This window comes from Equus asinus, chromosome 3 (assembly GCF_041296235.1).
Source record: "Equus asinus isolate D_3611 breed Donkey chromosome 3, EquAss-T2T_v2, whole genome shotgun sequence".
NCBI lineage: Eukaryota > Metazoa > Chordata > Mammalia > Perissodactyla > Equidae > Equus > Equus asinus.
Window position 1 is genome coordinate 106,348,995 of NC_091792.1, and position 7,948 is coordinate 106,356,942.

Below are 7,948 nucleotides of genomic sequence, written 5' to 3' on the forward strand. Positions count from 1 at the left end.
AACCTGTACCTTAGAGACTTTAGAACAAGAGCCTTGTATGAGCAAACCAAGATGGCCCTAGGCAGAGTAGGGACATTGATTTTGTGTGTTTATGTGAGGTGGGAATCATGTTGTTTTGGTTTTTGTGATGTGGATTCACAGTTAACAGTTTCTAAATTTAGCTGCATATCAGAATTCCCCAGGAATCCACCCACATCTATCGAGACAAAATAATACGAGGGGGAGTCCTAGAAACAGTACTTTGAACATATTCCAGGTCCTTCTTATGCAATCAACCAAGCATCTCTGTCTGTGGACCACTGGGAACCTCTGGCTCATCTTGCCTTAGTGTTGCTTTTCTCTTTTTCACTTTTAGTGCTCTTTCCTTTGCTAGTGGTTCTGTACTTCCCAGGGTCCCCAATGTCAGGATGAAATCAATCTGATATGTCATTTAACATCCTAGTGTGACTTAGTTTAATGTGCCATTTCTTCAGAAATGCTAATGGTGGGATTTGAGACTCTATGACAGCTTGGGGTGGGGTGGTTGAGGGAGGAGAAGCTTTGCTTCTTGGCCCCCAAAATGACATTACTTAGGAAATAGCTTCCTTTTATTACCTTCCCATAAAGTCAGCCCTTCATATAAATTATACATCACCACAGAGATGAATTTTAGAAAGAGTTTAAGTGAAGTCAATGGAAAATCTGGACAGCGCCTGGAACCTTGATTTGCAAGTCCCTACAAAGCTTTCTGTTTGTTTGTTTTCTTTTTTTACAGTAGAGTAAATGTTTGAGATCTTTCTTAGGGAATAGTGGATTGTTCTCACTGGAGTTATTTAACACGGGCTGGACCCCCACTTGGCCTGGGTATAGTAAAGGGGATTCAAACACTGAATTAGAATCTCTCAATAACTTTAAAAGTTTTTTTCTAACCCAAAGACTTTATGATCCTCTGACATAGCAAAAGTTATGTTTTTGGTCTGATGTTTCCCCAGTTTGTGACAAGTAGGATTAAAGCCTTTACTTTTGATGTATGTCCGCTGGCTCCTTCCGTTTGACCTTTCGCTGGCAGCCCTTGCCCAGGGCTGCCATAAGGCTTACAGACGACACTTTCAGGATAGTAAGATTTCCATAGGTAGTCCAAATAGCTCTTGAAATTGCTCTCATGGTCTAGGCATGCGTCTTTTCTCCTGTGAATTACCTCATTGCCCTCTACATCTGGTCTCTTGTCCTACAATTGCTCCTCCAAACTATTGCCAGAGTCCAATTTCTAAATGTAAATCTGCTTATATCACTCTCCTACTTCAATGGGTACCCCATTATTTTCCAGATAAAGTTCAACTTTCTTATGATGCATGTATGAGGTTTTTTTAATGATCTGATTTCTATTAGTCTTTTCAAAATTCCTATTATGCTAGTATTCCTGCCAGAAACCATTGGGAATTCCTTGAATTTTCTAGATCCTGGTATGCCTCTGGGGTGTAAAAACTGTTCCCTCTGCCTGGGATAGTGTTCCCTTCTTCATTTTGCTAATCTTTATTGATTCCTTCTAGATCCATCTTTGGTGTCAACTCTCATGAAGTCATCTTTTGATCCATAAGAGTGTGAAAGTGTCCCTCTTTTGAAGTCCAATGGTATCCTGATATACCTTGTTATAGCAGTAATTGCAATGTGTTGCAATTGATTTTTTAAAATCTGTTTTCCTTATTAGACTGTGAGAGGCATGAACATAAGAACTACTTTCATTATATATTCCTCAGTGTGTAGTACAAAGAACACATTAATAAATATTTCTGACTATTAATAAATAATTAATAAATATTACTGACTCTCAGAATAGACAACTCCTAACTAACTCCATGATCTTACTAAAGTATGAGGTCAGATTCATGGTCAGCCTTCAAGATAACTGTTCCCAACAGAAACTGTAATGAGTGAAAACAACAAACAGAACTGTGAGGTAATATCTCAAAGGGCCAAATCACATTGGGGGAGGGAATGCTGTTGAAATATAGTCCAGCATACAAATTCTGAATGGAGAGGAGACTTAGAAGCTCACATAGATGTCCATGAAGTTGTAAGAAGTGGCATGGAATGGGAGTGGAGCTGGGGGGAAGGGGGAAATGCAATTATCTTCTTGGGTTGTTCTAGGGATAATTCTTGTGATAGCTCCAACTATGCCATGTTCTCGCTTGAAGAAAAAAACCTAGAAAGCAGCCCCCATGGATTACAGTTAACTGCTTTCCCTTGAAATCTTGAGGATTAATTTGTGATTACAGTAGTAGGTAGAATAGTTGATTTTGTGTAAATGAAGTACAACAAGTGATCATAATGGAATTATATGCTAGGTGAATCATTTCCCATGCCACTCTACAAATGATAATGGTATTGTATTGGCTTAAGTGACCTCAGTATAAATAAGGTATCATATGTGTACTTCTAGCAGCCTAGAATAAGCGTTTGTTATAAATGGAGCCAACAAATCCAGTCAAATTAAAAATACATATGAAGATTATTAGAAAATATAGGTTTCTATATTTACTGGAAAAATATCCTATCCAACGTCCAATTTACCATTGGATTTTTCATTTTTCTTATTTCTTGGCCAAATAGAAGTATTATTTATAAAACCAGCATTATATCCCTTAAGTCACACACATACATATAAAAACAGTCTACTGATTTTAATTCAAAAAACATCTATTGAATATTGATTGAGCAAAACCTGTGTAGGTCTATGTATAACATATGTTATATACCTTTATATGTGTGTGCATACATATATATTTTAAATAAAATAAATACATATAAATAAAAACATATATACACACATATATTACATATAGACAGGTAGGTAGATAGATATAAAGATTTTTTTATGATACAGAGCCTTTTTAAAATGTAGTGGGGAAAACAGACTAAATATAGTATATAAGAAATAGGCACTTTTAAGATCTTTTTACAGTGGTGATTCTCATTCCTCTGATGTCCTTCAGACCAGTAGGGTATGTATCTGCCTTAAACCCTAAGATGTGCTTGAACAAGCCTCTTAGAGCTTAACCTTCAGATTGGTGTTTTCTAATTCCATATAATTTGTTTCCAAGGAAAACTTATTTTCCTGGTGAGGAAGCTGCCTTAAATTCTTTTCTATTTTTATTTTTTTTGAGGAAGATTAGCCCTGAGCTAACTACTACCAGTCCTCCTCTTTTTTGCTGAGGAAGCCTAGCCCTGAGCTAACATCCGTGCCCATCTTCCTCTATATGTGGGACACCTACCACAGCATGGCTTGCCAAGCAGTGCCATGTCGGCACCTTGGATCCGAACCGGCGAACCCCGGGCCACCGAGAAGCGGAACGTACGAACTTAACCGCTGTGCCACCGGGCCGGCCCCTGCCTTAAATTCTTAGATATATTATTAACAAATAAATATTGAAGTGGTTATATATCAATTATATTTCAATTAAAAAAGTAAATACTGAGGTGGAATCAGAGGGAAGAAACAGCATTAAAATACAATAACCATTTCCTTTAAATAACATCTAAGAAATAATAGTAGTCACCACTTATTAGGTTCTTCCTATGTGCCAGATACCTCACAACTCTATGTGGTAGTTAATATTATGTCTATTTTTATAATTTAGGAAAACAAAGCTCAGAGGGATTAAGTAATGACCAGAGTCACACAGCTAGACACTGCCACAGCCAGGATTTTATCAGTGTCTGACTTTGAAGTCTTATGTTTTTCCTAATTAAGCTATGCTGTTAAAGAGGGGGAAAAATTATTCTTCCACATATCATAGGATACTTATCTTTTCCTTTCATGACTTTCCCCTCAGTGTCCTTTGTTTCTTGCGACACAGGATCTCATTTATCTGTTGCACTTCTTTTCCTTTTGCTTTCAATTTAGGAACACACTGACTTCAGAACATCTTTTCGTAACAGGTGGAAAACATGCCAAAATCCCAAGTGGAGCAGGATCACCAAATCTAAAAGTAATGAAACACTGCACAGACCATCTCTGAAAGGATACACAAGAAACTGGTAACAGTACCTATCTTTGTGAGAGGTAAACCTTACTGTGTGTGCATGTGCACATGCCTGTGCGTGTGTGTGGATATAATCTTGCATGGCTTGACTTTTTTTAAAACACTATGTTCATGTATTACCTATTTTAAAGAGATGATTATTCAGAATAATACCTATTAACAAAGGCTTCTTGTTACTTTGTACCTTGTGTGTGTCACTTGATGCCCACGGCCCTGGGCTCCGGTTGCACTCTAGCTTTTGCCCTCCTAAGAAAAACTAGATGATGCGACTACCTCTCAGTAGGTGAAAAACACTACCACCTTATCTTTGTAAACATGGCCAGAGGATGCCGTAGCCCATCATTCCACTTTCCATAAACCCTCAATGTGAGCTTTATACAGTAGTACCGACTCAGCATCCATAGAGAATTCAGTTTTGTGACTGCCTCATCTATCTGGAGTAAATCACTTCCTTGTAATAATCGTGTTAACACTGTATTTTGAAAACTCCCTCAGGAATATAGTTCACATTTCTAGTCTTGTTCATTGAAAAATACTTGGCATGGGAAAAAAGTGGGTTATTAATATAATCTTTTAATTTTTATTTAAATTACTATTTGATAGTAATTTCCTTTAAATAACTAATCAGCTACTCTCTTTCCCAAAGACCTATTTTAATAAGTGAAGCTGAAGTATTTACAGATTTATTGGTCTGTCATGTGTTGAAGACAAATAGGTATATTTTATTACTTCACAGAAGGGTTTTCCAAACGCAGTCTATGGGAAAGACAGAAAAATTGGTTAGTGTGGATTTGTTAATAGTGAATATAAGCCAACTGACAAAGCTAACCTAAGAAACACATCACTGCAGCAAAAACAAATCTTTTGAGCTTGTGGCTCCAGGGGATCAGTTTTTCTCGTCAGATAAAAGAATGAAGCAGTGACAGTGGTGATAAAATGCACCTCTTTGTCTTTCCTTGGAAGTAACTGGTGGCTCCAATTCCTGAAGTTCCCTTGTGTCTACTCAACGTAATAAACTTCCTCCTTTAATCTTGGATGATGAATAGCACCTTAATCACAGGTTACACAAATGGGCACCATTTCTTTATGGCACTTGACTTCAATTCCTTTTCCTTTTGCCACCCTAGGTTTATTGACATCCATGGTTCATGATTTTTTGTTTCTTTCAAATGCAAAGAAGGCTGTGGGGTGGGATCCTTTGAGATTAACTCAACTTCATTGCATATCAGAAGAAAAGTATGTTCACCTCTGAGAATTGAGGGGCAAAGACAATAAAATGAGTGCCTTCATCTATTTATTAGTAATCAGAACAGTCATCTCCTTCCAGCTCCTCTCCCAGCTCACAATAATGTGCTCTTTAGAGCTAAGAGGACTTCTTTTGAACATTCTTTCCTAGCGATGGGAGGTGATTTTCTCCTTCCTTCTCCTCATTCTCCCCTAAATGTAGAGTGTTTCTTTTCACCAACTTAGACCAGCTCTACCTCAGAAACCCGTCAGAGAAGTAGGCTGACACTTTGTCAGTGCTACTCTGTATATAGTTTTGTAGTAAGTGCTAAGTGGCCATACCAGAAGAAAAACGGGCTTTCTGACTAATTTATGATAGAAAAGGTGGAGGAGATCTCTCTTATTTAAAGCTAATCTCTGTATCTGAGTTTTGAAGCCTACCCTCTTTCACCCTTCTAGGAACCCACACATCAACTGTGTCTATTTTCTCCTGGTTGCTCAACTAAATCCTTATCAACTGAATCCTTTCTCAACATCATTTCAGTATGCTCTAATCTCACCCAATTTATTCCAAACGAAGCAAAACAAAACCCACTTTTGACCTATACTTCCTTACCCCCTTTTTCAGCTACAAAATCAAACCTATTTTGCACTTCCATCTCCATTTCCTTACCTCTGCTTTATTCTAGCCTCTGCTATCACTACGCCTAATAATTGTGGCTAAGGTTACCGAAGCCTTCCCACAGCACTGAATCGGAGACATTTTTTCCTGTTCTCATCTCACTTGATGAGTAAGTACTGATCTTAGTAAGGACTTGACACTGTGGAATACTCCCTACTTCCTTCCAGGAACACAGCTGGCTTTCCTTAATTTGTTCTTAACTCTCTTGCCGCTCCTTTTTTCTCTCCTTGCAAGTTCATTTTCCTCTTCAGGACATTCAATGTTGTAGTATCTCAAGACTTGTTTCTAGGTTGCCTTCTCTTCTCACTCTCAACTTGGTCCTAGCCATCTCATCCAAACCAGCACCTCCACTTATCCTAACACCTCCCAAGTGAATTTTTTTAGGACAGACTTCTCTGGCTTAACACAAAATGGGGTTGATTTGCTTCCAATGTATCTATATTGAATTCTAAACTTTCCAAGGGATGAAAAGTCATCCCCATCCACCCCTCCCAACTCCAAATAACAATAACAGAAAACACTATCCCTCTGTCTACGCCTCAAATCCTGTTGATTCTACCTCCTAAAAAATCTCTCAAATCTTCCTCCTCTTTATCTCCATTGTCACCATCCTAGTAAAGAAGTCTCTCAATGTAAATTTTTTGTCTAAGAGTCTTTTTATTTCCATAGTAAAAGTTTAGCACTAAAGATGGCTATAGTTATTTTATTTTAATAAAATAATATTTATTAACACAACTTTTAAAACCTGGTGTTCCATAAGTCACTCGTTTCAGTTTACAAAACTTGCTATTCTCTCTTGATATAACCTAGACATATATAAATCTAAACATCACTTTGATATTTAGTCTGTAAGCCTATTATCATATCCCTGAATGCACAGGGCATCCATAGCATAGTGCCTGAAACACAAAAAGCTCTTAATAAATGTTTGTTAGATGAATGAATAATTGTCCAAAGTTAAGTTAGTTTCTTTTCTCTCTTATTGCCTCCCAAGTTCCTCGACATAAAAATTAAAGTTTTCCATTTTAATACTTAAGTAGTACTCCTTATTATAATCTGCAAGGTTTCAGTCTATGTATTTAAGTTTCTAACCCATTCAGATTTACACATTATCAAGGACGGCTTCAACTATTAAGAAAATGAAGGCATGAGTAAATATGGGCAGAATCCCCAACATGTCCACAAATTGTGATTTATAGTGATAATCTGTTAGGAAGGGCTAATCCACTTTCCTTCTTGAAAGGGAGATTTAGAGGAAAAAAAAAGCTCTAGGATTACTAAATCTTGCAGATGAGTGAGTCCCCTTCTCTATGATACTCCAGGTCCAAAACACCAAGCCAACCAGATTTTTTTCCTGGTCTTTGCTTTTTTGGTGGGGAGGGATTTTCTGTGAAAAACTGAACTTTCCTTTCCCTAAACGTAGGCCAGAGTAAACAAATCAAACTTTAAAAGCAAAAGTCTCGACTAATTCAAAACAACTAATCTGAATGTCACAGTACTTTTTAATTCTTGTAAGCCCTTATCAGTTTAAGAGGAATACTAAAGGGTGATTGCCATGATCTTTGAGGTTTACATTAAAATATTCCAGCAAAGAAAAAAATGTTTGGGGGGGTGGTGGTGATGGGGATAGGAGAATCAAGATAGAAAAATGTCGATAATTTCTGAAATTCTAGACTTCATTACACTTTTGAGATTTGCCACAAAAAGTTTCAAAATTTTAGCTTTTTCTATCTTTTACTCTCAGATAAAAGATAGAAAAAGATTTTTCTCCCTTTTGCCTCTAAATCTGAGACGGGTCCTGGCCACAAGAAGAGGAAAACCGCACAACCAGTCTTTTTGCAAACCTCTGCCTGTACACTTGTTAATACACTAACTCATTAGGGGAGGAGTTATCTTTGTCATATACATTATCAGCGTATACTGTCTACATATTTCATTTTAGAAGACAGAAACTGCACATATCTTAAGCTTGGGGGTACTCAACCTCCTGCGATATTATCCCAAGCTCTTGTTATAACCA